Source organism: Micromys minutus (genome assembly GCF_963924665.1).
Source record: "Micromys minutus genome assembly, chromosome: 26".
NCBI classification, from domain to species: Eukaryota; Metazoa; Chordata; class Mammalia; order Rodentia; family Muridae; genus Micromys; species Micromys minutus.
In genome coordinates this window covers 33,161,056-33,177,937 of record NC_137961.1, presented here as the reverse complement: position 1 = coordinate 33,177,937, position 16,882 = coordinate 33,161,056, and positions in this window count along the sequence as shown.

The following is a 16,882-nucleotide window of genomic DNA, read 5'->3' as shown; positions in this document are numbered from 1 at the left end:
TAGGTACGTGTCACATATCCCCAGGAAAGGTTAGTAAGAAGCACTTTTAGTGTTATATGACACAGGCAGACCACCTAATGAAAGAATAATTAGCCCAGACAAGACAGTAATGAGACTGATAACAACTGAGTGTTGATTGCTTCACTTAACCCACAAATCCATTTCACTCACAAGTATCATCTATTCCTGAGAACTAAATCCAGGGTGTTAAAACCATGTTCATAGCAGCCCTATTTATAATACCCAGAAGCTGGAAAGAACCCATATAACCTTCAGTAGATGAATGGATACAGAAAGTGTGGTATATTTACACAATAGAGTACTACTCAGCTATTAGAAACAATGACTTTATGAAGTACCTAGCAAAATGGATGTATCTAGAGAGTATCATCCTGAGTGAGGTATCCCAGTCACTGAAGAACAGATATAATATGCAGTCACTGATAACTGGATACTAACCCCAGAGAGCTCTGAATACCCAAGAAACAACTCACAGGCCATATACAGCTCAAAAAAAAAAAAAAAAAAAAAAAAAAAGAAAGAAAAAAGTAAGAAAGGCCAAAAAGTTGAAGCCTCAGCCCTTCTTAGAAAAAAAAAAAAAAACAGTAAGTGTATAGCACCCTCCCACATTGAGGTAGACCTAGACCTTAAATCATTCCTAAGTCAAGAGCTAATAAAATAGCCTTGTGACAAATTTTGGTATTTAAAAGTCATTATGTTTAATCTATACACACCAAGAAAACTTTGACTATTTCCATGTTACATTTTGTTTTACATGCTTTTTATGCTTATTGTAACTAGTAAGATTTCAATGCATACTATCAAACCTTTAAAACATCAAGTACTAACAAAATATATTCATATAGTTTTATGCAAAAACGCCTTTAAAATATGTACATGTATTTCTGTTAAAGAAGAAGAAGAAGAAGAAGAAGAAGAAGAAGAAGAAGAAGAAGAAGAAGAAGAAGAAGAAGAAGAAGAAGAAGAAGAAGAAGGAGAAGAAGAAGAAGAAGAAGAAGAAGAAGAAGAAGAAGAAGAAGAAGAAGAAGAAGAAGAAGGCATGTGTAAGCCATTTGTGACTGAGCTATTTCTTTTGTCCCAATTATTCTGTCTTAGCTAGGATTTCCTTTGTTTTGATAAAATATGATAACCAAAAACAACTTGGGAAAGAAAGAGTGTATTTAACTTTACAGCTTGAGTCTATTATCCAGGGAAGTCTGAGCAAAATCTCAAGTTAGGAATCTGGTGGCTGGGACAAATGCATTATCAATGGAGGAATGCTGCCTACTGCCTTGTTCCTCATGACTTGCTTTCTTTTACATTTAAGACCATCAGACCAGAGATGACATTCACCAATGAGTTGAGCCCACCCACATTAATAATCAATCAAGGAAATACACTATAAGCTTACCCACCAACCAATATGTTTAGAGAATTTTCTCAGTTGAGAAAGTTTCTCTTTCCCGGTTGACTCTAACTTGTGTCAAGTAGACATAAAACCAGTTTGCACAATTAACTTCTGCTCACCTTGATACACAAACACACCATTATTCAGAAAAACCTTGGCTTTTCATTTGTCCCCTGACATAGTGATATAAATACTGAAATAATAAAACAGTCCATTTTTTAAAAGTTCCACAGTCTTTGTACTTTAATGTATCCAAATTCTCACTAAAATATAGACTCTGTAAAACTCCAAAGTCTTTTTAAAATGGCAAAATCTTTCAACTGTGGGATCCTGTAAGATTTTTTAAAAAGTTAAATACTTTATTTCAGCAGGAGAGAATTAGGACTCAGTCATAATCCGAGGAAACCCAAACTCTGTGTGAAGAACTCAGTGTTCAGTGTCTGCAATTCATCCACAATATTTTAGGCTCCAAAGAGCTTTGACAGTCACACTTCTCTGGCTCTGCCACACAACACACGTAGCTTGTCTCCTAGGCTCAGGTCTGCTCATTTTGAGGATATTGCTGTCCTTGTTGGTCACCCCACTGATATCTCTGCAACATTGGGGTATCCTGCTATATCTGGGCTACACCTTCACCAGCAGCTTGTCTTATGTCATCTTCCTGGACTCTGACTCTGTCACATGGAGCCGAGCCTCAAATTCTTTCCATGACCCCATCAGTCCTGGAGTTCCTAGAACAACCAAAGCTACACCGTCACCAGTGGCCTATTTTGGCTATCACCATGTTAAACCTCAGTTGTTCCCATGACCTCTTTATGCCTTCAAAACCACTACCAACCAGATGACCTTGACACTACCAAGTTCAGTTGCCTGCATGAGGTGCAGCCTTGGCCTCTTCTGGACCATAGGTTCTGTGTGCTGATCCAGAGGAAACACTCCACGAAGATTTCACCTCAGTGATGCTGGTCTTTTCTTAAACACTGCTTAATTTCTCAGCGCCAGACGACTAGCACCTACTGTCTCAGCAAAGCAAACATTTACGCTGTTGGATATGGTCTCTTGTTAATCACAACCAGCTCTTCAGCTCCAGAAGAACCACAGATTCTTAGTTCAAAGTGGCAAATGAATAGTTCTGATAGGGTCTCTGCTTCCTTCTGAAATGCTATAAGTCAAATCTCCATCATCTTATGGCTCTTAGAATTATCTCTGAGCACACAAGGGCTATTCCTGTCAAATTCCAAAGCTCTTCTGTATTCCTTCTAAAGACACATATCAGGTCTGACATGATAATATTCCTATTCCTCATTCCAAACTCTGCTTAGTTAATGTTTTCATTATTGTGATAAAACAGCATGACCCAAACTGACTTGAATTCAGTTTACTTTATAGCTTGAGTTTGTCACCTGGGAAAGTTAGGGCAGGAACTGATCAGGAACCTGGAGACAGGAATAGGAGAGGAACATAAAGTTTTGCTTACAGGCTGGCTCTCCATGGCTTGCCCAGTATCCCTTGTAGTACCCAGGACTACTATCCCAGTGATAGCACTACCCACATTGTCTGGGTCCTCTCACATGATTCATCAGTCAAAAAAAATATACCAGGGACTTGCCCACAGGCTGGTCCGCTGGGGGTACTATACTAGTTGAAGTTCTTCTCTTCTAAAATGACTCTTGTTTATGTTAAGTTGACACAAAATTAGCATATATACATATTCTCAAATTCACTAGGTCAAAGCAGCAACTACATATTATCTTATAATCTCTGAAAGTCAGAAATAAGAGAGTGGCTTAGCTGGGTAATTGTGGCAAAGGCTGCAGCCAAGCCACTCAACAGGGACACCATCATTTGTATCCCATCATGGGCTGGCAGATGGTGAGAGCTGACAGTTCCTATTCTACCCCAGTTGCCTAACTTGTCTTTGCAGATAAGCAGTGGCTACTTAGTACTTGCCAGTAAATGGGGACAAATTTGTAGATGTTGTGAAAACAAAAGAATGTTTTAAATGTTCTTTGGTCTGGATAGTAGTAGTTGTGTTGTTAATGTTCAACTTATGAAACATTGCACACATATGATTGCACACTAAAAATACTGCTAAGAGGCAGGTTCCTTATGAGCTACTTTATAAAAAGTGCCCACAGCCTTAGTCCTTATCCCTAGGGTGCACTGAGGAAAGGGAAGTCCAGTGTTCGACATGAGTAGCCAAACTCTACAGCCGAGATATGAGGCCAAACAATCTTTGTCTGCATTAGTGTCTCCTCTTCTAGAGAATCTCCTTGGAAATGTAATAGACTTGAGGCCTAACTCAAACACTTTGGTATATGTAAATAAAACATAGCTAGGAGCCAAAAAGTCCGGAATGTCTCCCAATGGCAGATGCCTTTGGGCTCTGGTCTTTGTCTCTTTTGACATGTAAATATTTAGAAAGGCAGTCACCCTCAGTACTAACTTAGGAGCTATGTGTCTTCTCCAGAGATAAGAGCATGTTTATTATCATGTGCATCAGAGCAATTTGCAGACATTCAACTGGAGAGCTAATTCTTCTGTATGGGGAAATGTTTCTGTGGGACAGGAAGTCAAACATTGTCTTTGGAGACTTGCCTTTAAACCAAACTGAGATACTGAGTAGCTTCCCTGTGCCATATTCTTCCCTGCCTGCAGCATGGCTGCCTTAGACTAAGATGGATGCTTTGCGATGGGTGTTGTTCCTTCTCCCTAATTTTGGGGGGAGTGTGTGTGTGTGTGTGTGTGTGTGTGTGTGTGTGTGTGTGTGTATGTGTGTGTGTATGACTTACACTTTTGTAATCATCAATGGCAGTAAATTTTTTTTTCTGGAATTTGTAAAGAGAATGAAGTGTTCATAGGCACAACAATAGAAAGCTCTTCTTTCTCAGACAAATAAACTGTAGGTCAGCCATAGGGCAACAAGATTCGTTCTTAGAATGCTAGCTCATTGCATATAATCCAGAAGCTTATTGCATTTCTCCACTTTTGCTGGAAAAGTGTGATGCTGTGTAACAAGCAAGGCTGCCACTCTCAATGGCTTATAAAGTAAAATCTTTACAACTAGGATTTGGATGCTGTTTTAGATAAGTTCTCTTCAAATTTGATACAAGTCTCAGTCATCTTGGAAGAGGACACCTCAATAAGAATTTTCGATCAGGTTGACGTATGAGTAAATCTGTAGGGGTGTTATAGATAACCAATTATCTTGAGTACAATTTATCTGAGAGGGCCCACCCAACTGTGGGGACTGTCAACTCCTGGCAGGCAAATAGGGTAAGCCAGTAAGGAACATTCCATCATGGTCCCTGCTTCCTGTCTCCATCTTCCTGATTTGAGTTCCTGCCTTGACTTCCTATTGTGAAGAACTATTATTCTATAGGGTTAGATGAGCCCTTACCTCCCTGACTTATTCTTGCTCGTGGTGTTTATTATAGCCACAGACAGCGGACTAGAAGGACTCTCGGGTTTGGCTGTAGTAATCTGAATTGGGTTCTGGCTTGACGTTAGATTTAGTACCTTCCACATAACCTCTTGTTCTATTGAGAGTTAAGTATTTGTGGCATGTTAATGCCATGCACATGCCAGAAAAACAAAAGCAGAAGCAGGGAAGAACACTGTTTCTTAGTCTTGCCATAAAACCACCACACTGTCATGTTTCTCTGCTTTCACTGGCCACAGAAGCCATCTCCTGAAGAATTTTCTTCTGTGCCCACCACAGAAGACAAATCATAGAGTCATGTAAAGAATGCAGGCATTTGATTTATGTAAAAACAAAGCCTGCCTTTTGCTACACTCATGTACGCCAGGCTAAGGCATATTAGAGGGAGGAGGGGGCATTTGGAATTAGACCTTGCTATTATAATGCACAATAGAGAAATACAACAAACGTGACTAAGTGTTCTCCAAAAGGGCATGTTTTCCCTTCCTCAGAGTGGTGCTTCCCCAGGGAAGCACTCATCCTAGAGAGCATGAATTTCCCAGTATTGCTTTATTCCAGATGGTTTTCACTAAAGCTGCTTGAGTGCATATAACTTTATTTCTGTTTTGAAATGTAGAAATGTCTTATCTCCTTGTCCTAGGTGGAAGTGGAGGATACCGAAGACTCAAGAGGTAGGCTCTCCTACAAACTAGAAATGAGCAGGCACTCTTCAGGGAGAGAATAGTCAAGAAGTGCTTGTTTGCATCCTGAAGTGAGGTCCCAAATAAGAAATGCATCAGGATCACCTTTAAGTGGGCTTGAGGAAGTCATTTACATCCGGAGTCTTCATTTCTGTCTGTGTGATAGAGATAGGGCATCTTTTTTGCAATGCTATACATGAACCGCAGGTACAAGATTGGTATGTAATTCATAGGCGATTGATGTCCATTATTGCTTTTGCACTTATTCCTGTCTAGGTCAGGAATCCAGCCTCTGGGTACGGGATACACCTGGGACTAGACAGAATAAGGAAGGATTAGAGTCTAGAAATGATTGAAGAAGGTGTCTTTGCGAAGGGCACGGTATGAGGAGAATGAAGCTCAAAAGACAGAGATCTAGCTCTATTTCTGCAAATGCGCAGGGCTGTGTGAAGGACAGGAGTCAGAACTTGCCCTGCCATCATCTTAGCATCTTAATACCTGAGCAAACACTGAAGCAAACCCTCTGTCCTTTCTTTCCCCAGTCCCCAAGACACTAAGCCACTATTCAAGGGAGCCATGTGTGCGAGCTTTTGTTCACCTTGCTTTGGTTTTTATCATGATAAAGGCAAGCAGAGCAAACAACATGACTTTGTAAGTTAAACAAAAAGACTGTCGTGGGGTAAAGTTTGGGATATGTTTGAGAGAACAGTTCAGACCTTCATTAAAATGGTCATTGGATCTTGCCCTAAGAGGAAGCCCTTGCCTACTGCCTGAAGATAGCTCCATTCTGAGGTTTCAGACCACATAGTGGGAGTCATTTATTAAAAGCAGATGGGAGCCATAGGCCCCTTTGTGCCAGGGAGGCTTTTAGACACAAGAAAGACTGAGTTCTACTTGGAGATCAATTAGGCAGAGTTAAAAATTCCTTCGAGAGAGCATATGGACTTTCTGAACCATATCCAAATATCAAAGGCTTTCCAGCCTTAAGGATGCTCAGTGCCATCTTTCCTGTCTTCTTTGTTTCTGTTTGGTCTTTTCTCTCCCTACTACCGTCAGTCCTCACACCATAAGTCGGAGTTTCTGAAACAATGATTCATTCTGTTTTGTTTGGGTGAACTTGTTCTCAATGTAGGCTGCCAAAAGTCTATGTGTCTGTGTGTTGGGGGAGGGGTTTGAGGGAAGGAGCTCCTTTCATTACAATTCCAGAACTCTCCAAATAAGGAGCCAAAGTTAAACAGTTTGGTTTACTAAAAATCAGTAAATAAAATGGGTTTCCAGTCACTGTGGTAGAGGGCACTCTGCTTTTTACATATAGTGAAACTGGGTTAGAACTGAGTTTCTCATGTAATTTTGCAACTCTTTCAAGGATGTAATTAAGAATTTACATTTCTGATTTATTCTAACCTAGTAGACATGAGTCCCTAAGTAGCTCACTAGGCATAATGATATCATATGTGGATCCATGGAAGCAAAATAAAGTAAAAATATAAATGTTCTAGACTCTTGAGTTCATCTAAATAGCACACACTGGAGCCAGTCATTTTCCAAATGGTCAGTGGTAAGTATTAAAAATTGTTTCAAAGATTTCAATTTAAAAGATCCCATTTGAACATAAGCCATGTGCTTTAATGAAGTCAGATAATGTTATGTGAGCTATTTTTGTAAAAGAAGAATGAGATGGTGAAAGAGGAAGTTGGTCTGTCTAATCACGGTATGTGAACAGCTGTCTTAGTGGTACGCCTCCTTTTCTGTACATCTCCTTAGGAAGAGATGCTTGGTTTAGAAAATGAGGAAAAGCCATTTTTATAACATGTATCTTCTTTGAAAAACCCCATTCTCTGCTGACACCTGGTCCTCACTTCCCATCCCCTTCAGTGTTAAATTATCTTTCACTACCATGGTATTAAAACAGACACATTGAGAGTCACTCTGATTAAAGAGGGACAATTGGGTCAAATTTCACCTCAAGGTTTTTGAACAGTTTCAGAGAAGAATGAGCACAGATTTGTATCTTCTATTGACTCCTTAGGTGACACAATTTAGTATAGCCATAAATGGACAACTGGGCTCTGTGAGACAGTTATCCGCCAACAGCCAGTTTATGGCACTCATAGTCTTTGATGGAACAATGACAAAATAAACTATGATCTGCAAAGATGATGGACAATTGCCTTCCTGATGACCATGAGGGCACAGGATGCTTTAAAGGTTATGTGTCTACAGAGTGAGTACTAGGAGCCTTTAGATAAAATTACCCACAGTTTGGATTCTTTCTGTCAATCTCAGGTGCTTTATAATGACTGAAGTTGGAAGGAACAGACACCAATACTTCTTAGAACACTGGATTTGATATTGGAAAGAATCACTTGAATGGAAACCAGGGGTGTTAAGAAACAGCTCTGTCCTGGCAAAATAAACACATGGAGAGAGAGAGAGAGAGAGAGAGCTGGCTTTGTACTAACAAAAATCTCTAGCTATCGATCAGTGCAATAGTTGTAAATTTCTTAGCTGATTACAATCAGCATGGTTTTCCCCAAAGGACAATAATGGCTTCAATTGAAAAGTCTATAAACAAGTTGGTTTGGACATTTAAACATGGCTTTTAGCTATGCAAATAATGAAGTTATGTCTTTCAAAAACCAAAACAGAGCGAACCATTATCCTACCCTCTATTGACTTTTTTTTCTCTGACTTTCAACCCACATCACAGATATTTAAAGCAAAATTTTGTTATTTAACTCTTTTTTTTTTGTTATCCTACAAAGGAAATTAATTTCATAGTGTTTTCATCTGTTGAGCTTGCCTTAAAATAAGGATGGTACTATTTGAGATTTCCTTCTGTCATGTGAGACTAATTGATCTAATTCATTATGTTAAAAATCCTATATGGGCCATGAGACAAACGAGGTAATGTATTTTGAACACTGGTGTAATTGCTAATGGGATCTAATGTGAGTAAACTGCCTGTAACTCAAGTGTTCCAGCGTGATGGATATGTTACACATTTGTAAGGAGAGAGCTGAAAAAAGTTCACAGTGTCAGTGAGCAATACACTCAGAGATGAAAAGAAAGAGCAAGATACAATGGAATTAAATGGAATATTTCATTTCACGGTCAATTTTTTTTAATGTGTTGTGTTTTTCTAGCCTGTTGGGTTGGAATAAATTGCTAGCTCATGACCAACTACTGCTTTTAATGGCCTTTGGATGATGTTGGAAGCACATTTGTTTTGAGTATAGTATTTCCAACAGGAAGGCTGTTCCAACAGAGCCAAGGTCCAGAGAAACTGATGATTTATTACTTATAATTGAAAGGATTTACTTTCCACTGTGCAGTGATAAATCTGGGGATGGCAATTTTAAAATAGCATGTGGTTTGTATACTCAAACAAATAGAGAAACAGATGCAGAAACTTCTAGGCCAACATTAAAAAAGAAAGAGAAAATTACAAATGGCTATGGACTGACAAGAGAAAATAGAGTAAGGTGTGCTTATTCTCAATATGGGAAATGAAAGAAGATATTCAGATAATGCCTGTTAGTGTTAGCCATCTTCTGAGATGGTTGGAGATACATATTCCCCATTTTACATGGGGTTATCATCAGTGACAACAGAATATTTAGAAAAATAGAATCCAGAGGTATGATCTCAAAAACAACATGAGCCAACCTTTGTGAATGAGTTCTCAGTCCCAATTCTGGAGATTATTTGGATTTACTGAATTATTTGTGAGTTTCAATTCAATAAACTTCAGGGCCTGGAAAGGATTCAATATCTGGAAATGCTGAAAATATGTCCTAGTTTTGTTTTTGTTGCTGTGTAATATCAATTCAAAATCAAACGATTGTAGGAAAAAGAAAGGATTTATTTTAGTTCCCAGTATCAGACCATCATAGCAGGGAAACCATGGCTGCAGTTGGAAATAGCAAGTCATATGCCCATAGTCAAGAGCAGACAGAAATAACTGCATGTGCATTTAAAAATCTTATTTTAGCTTACTTTCACTGTGCTTAAAAATTTCAGTAGCCAGACTCAGAGGATGAAACCTCCCATTTTGAGGATGGGCCTCCCTATATCAATTAACATAATGAAAACAGTCTTTCACAGATATGCCACTGCCAACCTGATCTAGACAATCCCACACTGACTGTCCTTTCCCAGGTGATTCTTGGCTGTGTCACATTAATGGTTAAAATTTTACTATCACATTTCTTTAAGGGTTATACTTCTTCATTGATGGTGGGAGCACATATGTATACAACCACTTTGGAAATAAATTTGGCAGCTTCTCAAAAAACTAAGAATAATTCTATCTTAAGACCAGCTATAACACTCCTGGGCATATACCAAAAGATGCTCTACCACCTCACAAAGACACGTGCATGACTATGTTCAAAGCACAGCTGTATTCATATAGTAAAGCTATTGGAAATGTAAACAACCTCAATGTTCCTCAACTGAAGAATGGGGAAAGAAAATGTAATACTATTCAGCTATTCAAAACAAAGACATCCTTTCTGGCCCAAGAGGGCTGGGTGACCATTGTCAAGACCCAGGACCTGCCTGCACACTGCTGAGCCCCCAGAGAAGCCTTGCAAGCGCTCTTCTACCTGAGCCCACAGTAAGCCCCAAGCCTGCCACATACCCTCACCGGGCTGTCTGGGGAGGGAACACCTGGTGATCTCCTGAGCAGATAAGGAGGTGAACTATGGGATTTGATCCTCTCTGGCCCAGCGAGAGAGCCAGGTGACTGCCATCACGACTTGGGATCTGCCCACAGACAGTTGAGATTTTAGAATAGCTTTGCAAGTGTTCTTTCACCTGAGCTAACAGGGAGCTTGCCACACACCCTTCAAGGCTGTCCCAGAAGGTTAGCCTGGAGCCCCTGGAGGCCAGCTAGGGTGGTGCACTATGGGGTCCGGTTCTTTCAGGCCCAGCGAAAAAGCAGGGAAATCGCCATCAAGACTCATTACCCACCTGCACACGGCTGAATCCCCAGAGAAGTCTTGCAAGAGCTCTACCACCTGAGCCCACAGAGACAGAATGGAGTCACTGCAATCAGAACTCACTTCCTGCCCACAAAGAGACAAACATCCAGAAGCAATTTCCTTCCTGAGCCTATGGGCCTCAGATCCACACAAGAGACAGGCTCCAGTCAGAGACAAGAGCATCTATAATCACAGACAACAAGATGGCAAGAGGAAAGCAAAAGAACCTAAGCAATGGAAACCAAGACAACTTGGCAACATCAGAACCCAGCTATCCCACCACAGCAAGTAGTGGATTGCCAAACACACCAGAAAAACAAGACTCAGACTTGAAATCATACTTCATGATGATGATGGAGATCTTGGAGAAGCAAATAAATAACTCCCTTAAACAATTACAGGAGAACCAGGAAAAAATCACTCAAAGAACTACAGGAAAACACAACCAAACAGATAAAGGAATTAAAAGTGGAAATAGAAACAATAAAGAAAACACAAAAAGTTACAGATTCAAGTATCACCAACGGAGTACAAGAGATGGAAAAGAGGATCTCAGGGGCTGAAGACAATGTAGGAAACATAAACAAAATAGTTAGATAAGTTGCAAAAACCAAAAAGCTCCTTATCCAAAATGTCAGGAGATCCAGGACACAATGAGAATACCAAATCTAAGGATATTAGGTGTAGAAGAGGCTGAAGAATATTAATTAAAGGCACAGTAAATATCTTCAACAAAATCATAGAAGAAAACTTTCCCGTTCTTAAGAACAAGATGACCATGAGCATAAAAGAAGTCCACAGAACTCCAAATAAATTGGACCAGAAAAGAAACTCCTCCTGATATATAATAGTCAAAACACCGAGTATTCGAAATAAAGAAAGAATTCTAAAATCTGTAAGGGAAAAAGACAAGTAACATATAAAGACAGACCAATCAGAATTACACAAGACTTCTCAACAGAGACTATGAAAGCTAGAAGATCCTGGACAGACGTCATACAGACCCTAAGAGAACATAAGTGTGAACCCAGGCTACTATATCCAGCAAAACTCTCAATCACCATAGATGGAGAAAACAATATATTTCAGGACAAAAGCAAATTTACACAATAGCTGTCCACAAATCTAGACCTACAAACAATGATAGATAAAAAAATCCAACACAAGCAAGAAAACTACACCCAAGGAAAAGCAAAAAAAAAAAAAAAAAAAAAAAAAAAAAAAAAAAAAAAAAAATCATGCAAAGAAACAAAAAGAAGAAAAGCACACAAACATAAGTCTACCTCTAACAACAAGAATAACAGGAAAAAACAATCACTGTTCTATAATTTCTCTTAACACCAATGAACTCAATTCCCCAATAAAAAGACATAGACCATCAGACTGGATATGTAAACAGGATCCAGTATTTTGCTGCATAAAGGAAACTCATCTCAGAGACAAAGACAGACACTGACTCAGAGTAAAAGGCAGAGAAAAACCCTTCCAAGCAAATGGGCACAGGAAAAAAGCTGAAGTAGCTATTCTAATATCAAATAAAATAGATTTTTTAACCAAAAATTATCCAAAAAGATAAGGAAGAACACCTTTTTACTCATCACAGGAAAAATCTATCAAGATGAACTCTCAATCATGAACATCTATGCTTCAAATACAAGGTCACCCACATTTATAAAACAAATCCTACTAAAGTTCAAAACATATATTATACCACACACATTAATAGTGGGAGACTTCAGCACTCCACTATCATCAATAGACAGATTATGAAGACAGAAACTGACCAGAGACACAGAGAAATTAGCAGAGGTCATGAACCAACTGAAATTAACAGACATCTACAAGAAATTTCTTCCAAAAACAAAAGAATACACTTTCTTCTCAGCACATTATGGTACCTTCTCTAAAACTGACCATATAATCGGTCACAAAATTGGCCTAAACAAGTACAAGAAAATCTAAATACTCCCATGCATTCTATCAGATCACCATGGACTAAGACTTGTCTTTAATAACAACAAAAACAGCACAAAGCCCACATATACATGGAAGCTGAACAATAATTCTCTGCTCAATGATAACATGGGCAAGAAAGACATAAAGACAGAAATCAAGAATTTATTAGAATTTAATGAAAATGAGACAACTATATACACAAACTTATGGCATGCATTGAAAGCAGTACTGAGAAAAAAACTCATAACTCTGGGTACCTCCAAAAAGAAACTGGAGAGAGCATACAGCAGCAGCTTAATAGCACAGCTTAAAGCCCTAGAACAAAAAGAAGCAGATACACCTAAGAGGAGTAGACAGCAAGAAATAATCAAACTCAGAGCAGAAATCAACCAAATAGAGACAAAAAGAACAATACAAAGAATCAACAAAAGAAAGAGCTGTTTGTTTGTTTGGTTGTTATTTATTTATTTATTTATTTATTTATTTTGAGAAAACCAACATGCTCGATAAATCCTTAGGCAGACTGACTAGAGGGCACAGAGAGAATATCCAAATTAACAAAATCAGAAATGAAAGGGGAGACATAACAACAGAAACTGAGGAAATTAAAAAAAATCATCAGATTATACTACAAAAGTGTATACTCAACAAAACTAGAAAATCTTGAGAAAAATGGATAAATTTCCAGACAGACACCAAAGTTAAATGAGGATCATATAAAGCATCTAAACAGTCCCATAACACCCAAAGAAATAGAAGCAGTCATCAATAGTTTTCCAATCAAAAAGATAGCCCAAGACCAGATGGGTTTAGTGGAGACCTCTACCAGACTTTTATAGAAGACCGAATACCTATACTCTTCAAACTATTCCACAAAATAGAGACAAAAGGGACACTACCCAACTTGTTCTTTGAAGCCACAATTATGCTCATACCTAAACTATACAAAGACACTGCAAAGAAAGAGAACTTCAGACCAATTTCTCTCATGAACATCGATGCAAAAATACTCAATAAAATTCATGCAAACTGAATCCAAGAACACATCAAAACAATCATCCAACGTGACCAACTAGGCTTTATGTCAGGGATGCAGATATGGATCAACATGCAGAAATCAATCAACGTAATCCACCATATAAACAAACTTAAAGAAAAAACCCACATGATCCTCTCACTAGATGCTGAGAAAGCATTCGACAAAATTCAACACCCCTTCATGATAAAAATCTTGGAAAAATCAGGAATGCAATGCCCGTAACTTAACATAGTAAGAGCAATATACAACAAACCATCAGCCAACAACAAACTAAATGGAGAGAAACTTGAAAGCAATCCCATTAAAATCGGGGCCTAGACAAGGCTGCCACCTGTCTCCCTACCTATTCAATATAGGGCTGGAAGTCCTGGCCAGAGACATTAGATAACAACAACAACAACAACAAAATTAAAAGGATTCACTTTGGAAAGGAAGACGTTAAAACATCATTATTTGCAGAAGATATGATAGTATACTTAAGTTACCCCAAAAATTCCAACAAAGAACTTTTACAACTAATAAACAACTTCAGCAAAGTGGCTGGCTATAAAATTAACTAAAATAAATCAACTGCCTTCCTCTACTCAATGAATAAACAAGCTGAGAAAGAAATTAGGGAATTTACACCCTTCAGAAAAGTTACAAAATACCTTGGGATGATTATAACCAAGCAAGTGAAGAATCTGTATGGCAAGAACTTCAAGACTCGAAAGAAGAAAATTGAAAAAAATCTCAGAAGATGCAAAAATCTCCCATGCACATGGATTAGAAGGATCAACACTGTAAAAATGACCTTCTTGCCAAAAGCAATCTACAGATTCAATGTAATTCCCACCAAAATACCAAGTCAATTCTTCATAGGGAAAAAGCAATTTGCGAATTTATCTGGAATAACAAAAAACCTGGAATAGTGAAATCTATTTTCAAGAATAAAAACACTTCTGAGGGAATCATCATCCCTGATCTCAAGCTATATTACAAAGCAATTGTGATAAAAACTGCATGATATTGGTACAGAGATTTATCAGGTATCTCAGTGGAACAGAATTGAGGACCCAGAAATGAACCCACACATCTATGGCCACTTGATCTTTGACAAATGGGCTAAAAACTTTATTTGGGAAGAGGACAGCCTCTTCAACAAATGGTCTTGGTTCAACTAGCAGTCAGCATGCAGAAGAATGCAAATTGATCCTTTTCTATTTTCTTGTACAAAGCTCAATTCCAAGATCTTGATCTTCACATAAAACTAGATACACTGAAACTATTAGAAGAGAAAGTGGGAAAGAGCTTAGAATACATAGTCACAGGGAAAAAATTCCTGAACAGAACACCAACGGCTTATGCTCTAAGATTAATGATCAACACGTGGGACTTCAAAAATTTGCAATGCTTCTGTAAGGCTAGGACACCCAACAGGTTGGGAAAGGATCTTTCCCAATTCTACATCTAATAGAGGGCTTGTATCCAGTATATACAAAGCACTCAGGAGTCTAGACTATAGGGAATCAAATAATCCTATTAAAAATGAGGTACAGAGTTAAACAAAAAATTCTCAGCTGGAAATATCGAATTGCTGAGAATCACCTAAAGAAATGCTTAACATCCTTAGTCATCAGAGAAATGCAAATCAAAATAACCCTGAAATTCCACCTCATACCAGTTAGAATGGCTAAGATTGAAAAAAAAAGACCTTAAGTGACAGCAGACGTTGGTAAGGATGTGGAGAAAAAGGAACACTTCTCTACTGTTGATGAGGTTGTAAACTGATACAACCACTCTGAAAATCAGTCTGGTAGTTCCTCAGAAAATTGGACATAGTACTACCTGAAGACCCATCTATTCTACTCCTAGTCATATACCCTAAAGATGCTCTAACATATGACAAGAATACATGCTCCACCATTTTTATAGCAGCCTTATTTATAATAGCCAGAAGCTGGAAAGAATCCAAATATCCATCAAAAGCTGAATGGATATAAAAGGTATGCTACATCTACACAATGGAGAACTACTCAGCTATTAGAAACAATGACTTCATGAAATTCTTAGGCAAATGGATGAAACTAGAGACTATCATCCTGAATGAGGTAACCCAGTTACAAAAGAACACACATGGTAGGTACTCATTGATAGCAGATACTAGCCCCAGAATGCTCAGAATACCCAATATCCAAGAAACAATTCAGAGACATAATAAAGCTCAAAAGGAAGGAAGGCCAAAATGGGGATGCCTCAGTCCTTCTTAGGAAAGAGAACAAAACATTCATGGGAGGAAATGCAAGGTCAAATAGAGGAACAGAGATCGAAGAAAAGACTACTCAGAAGCTGCCTCACCTGGAGATCTACCACATATGCAGTCACCAAATTCAAGCACTATAGCTGATCCTAAAAAGTACTGTCAGGAACCAGGTAGAGAAGCCCACTCAGGGACTATGCTAGAGTCATATAGATACAGCTGAGTGTGCTTGTAGTTAACCATTGATTTGAACTCAGGGATCCCAATGAAGTTGCTAAAGAAAGGACATAAGGAGCTGAAAAGGGTGGCAACCTTATGGGAAGATTATCAACATGGTGAGTTTTATATAAAAATAAAAAGTGGGTGAGCAGTGTCTGAAGAATAAAATTCAAGGCTATCCTTTAACCTCTATATGTGTGCTTGAACACACACACACACACACACACACACACGGAATTAGAATATAAATACATTCTATCATGTAGAGAAGATACTACCTGTACAAAAGTAACTTTTATTCACCTGATGTAATGTGTCTCAAAGATTCACTACTCAATAAGATCATCCTTTTTAGCTCTTCCTGAATTCTGCCTGCTTGTTCTTCTGGCTCAAACTACTTTCCAAACTAATTGATTCAAACTGGGTTCTCTCAATTTCTGACAAAATTGCTCTGCTTGGCCTCAAACTAACTCTAATTGTCTGACTTCTTCTTATCCTTTGGTTCCTTCTGTCTTTATCTGTATTTAGCTTGTTCTCTCTGCAAATTGCTTGAAAAACTATTCTAGTATAAAGTACCTCTTAACTCCTTTATCTGCACTGCTCTCTTAAGTAGATGTTTCTCTTGTGATAGTTGGGCATATCCTATCTTTCACCCATTCTGTCAAATCTTCCTCTGGTTTGTCACTTTGTCTGACCCTCAATCACATATCACCTTCAAATATGGCTGCTTCCTTCTATCAACTAACCATACTTTTATTGTTTGGGATCATAGGCATGTACTAAGGGTGTGCCTATATTCCAGCCAGATCACATAGATCTGGAAGTCCTTTGGATGTGATTCCTTGCCAAAGTGGCCATGTTGCTGATTTAAAATTCCTCTACATGCCAGCCTTTTTATTGTTGCTTTCTGT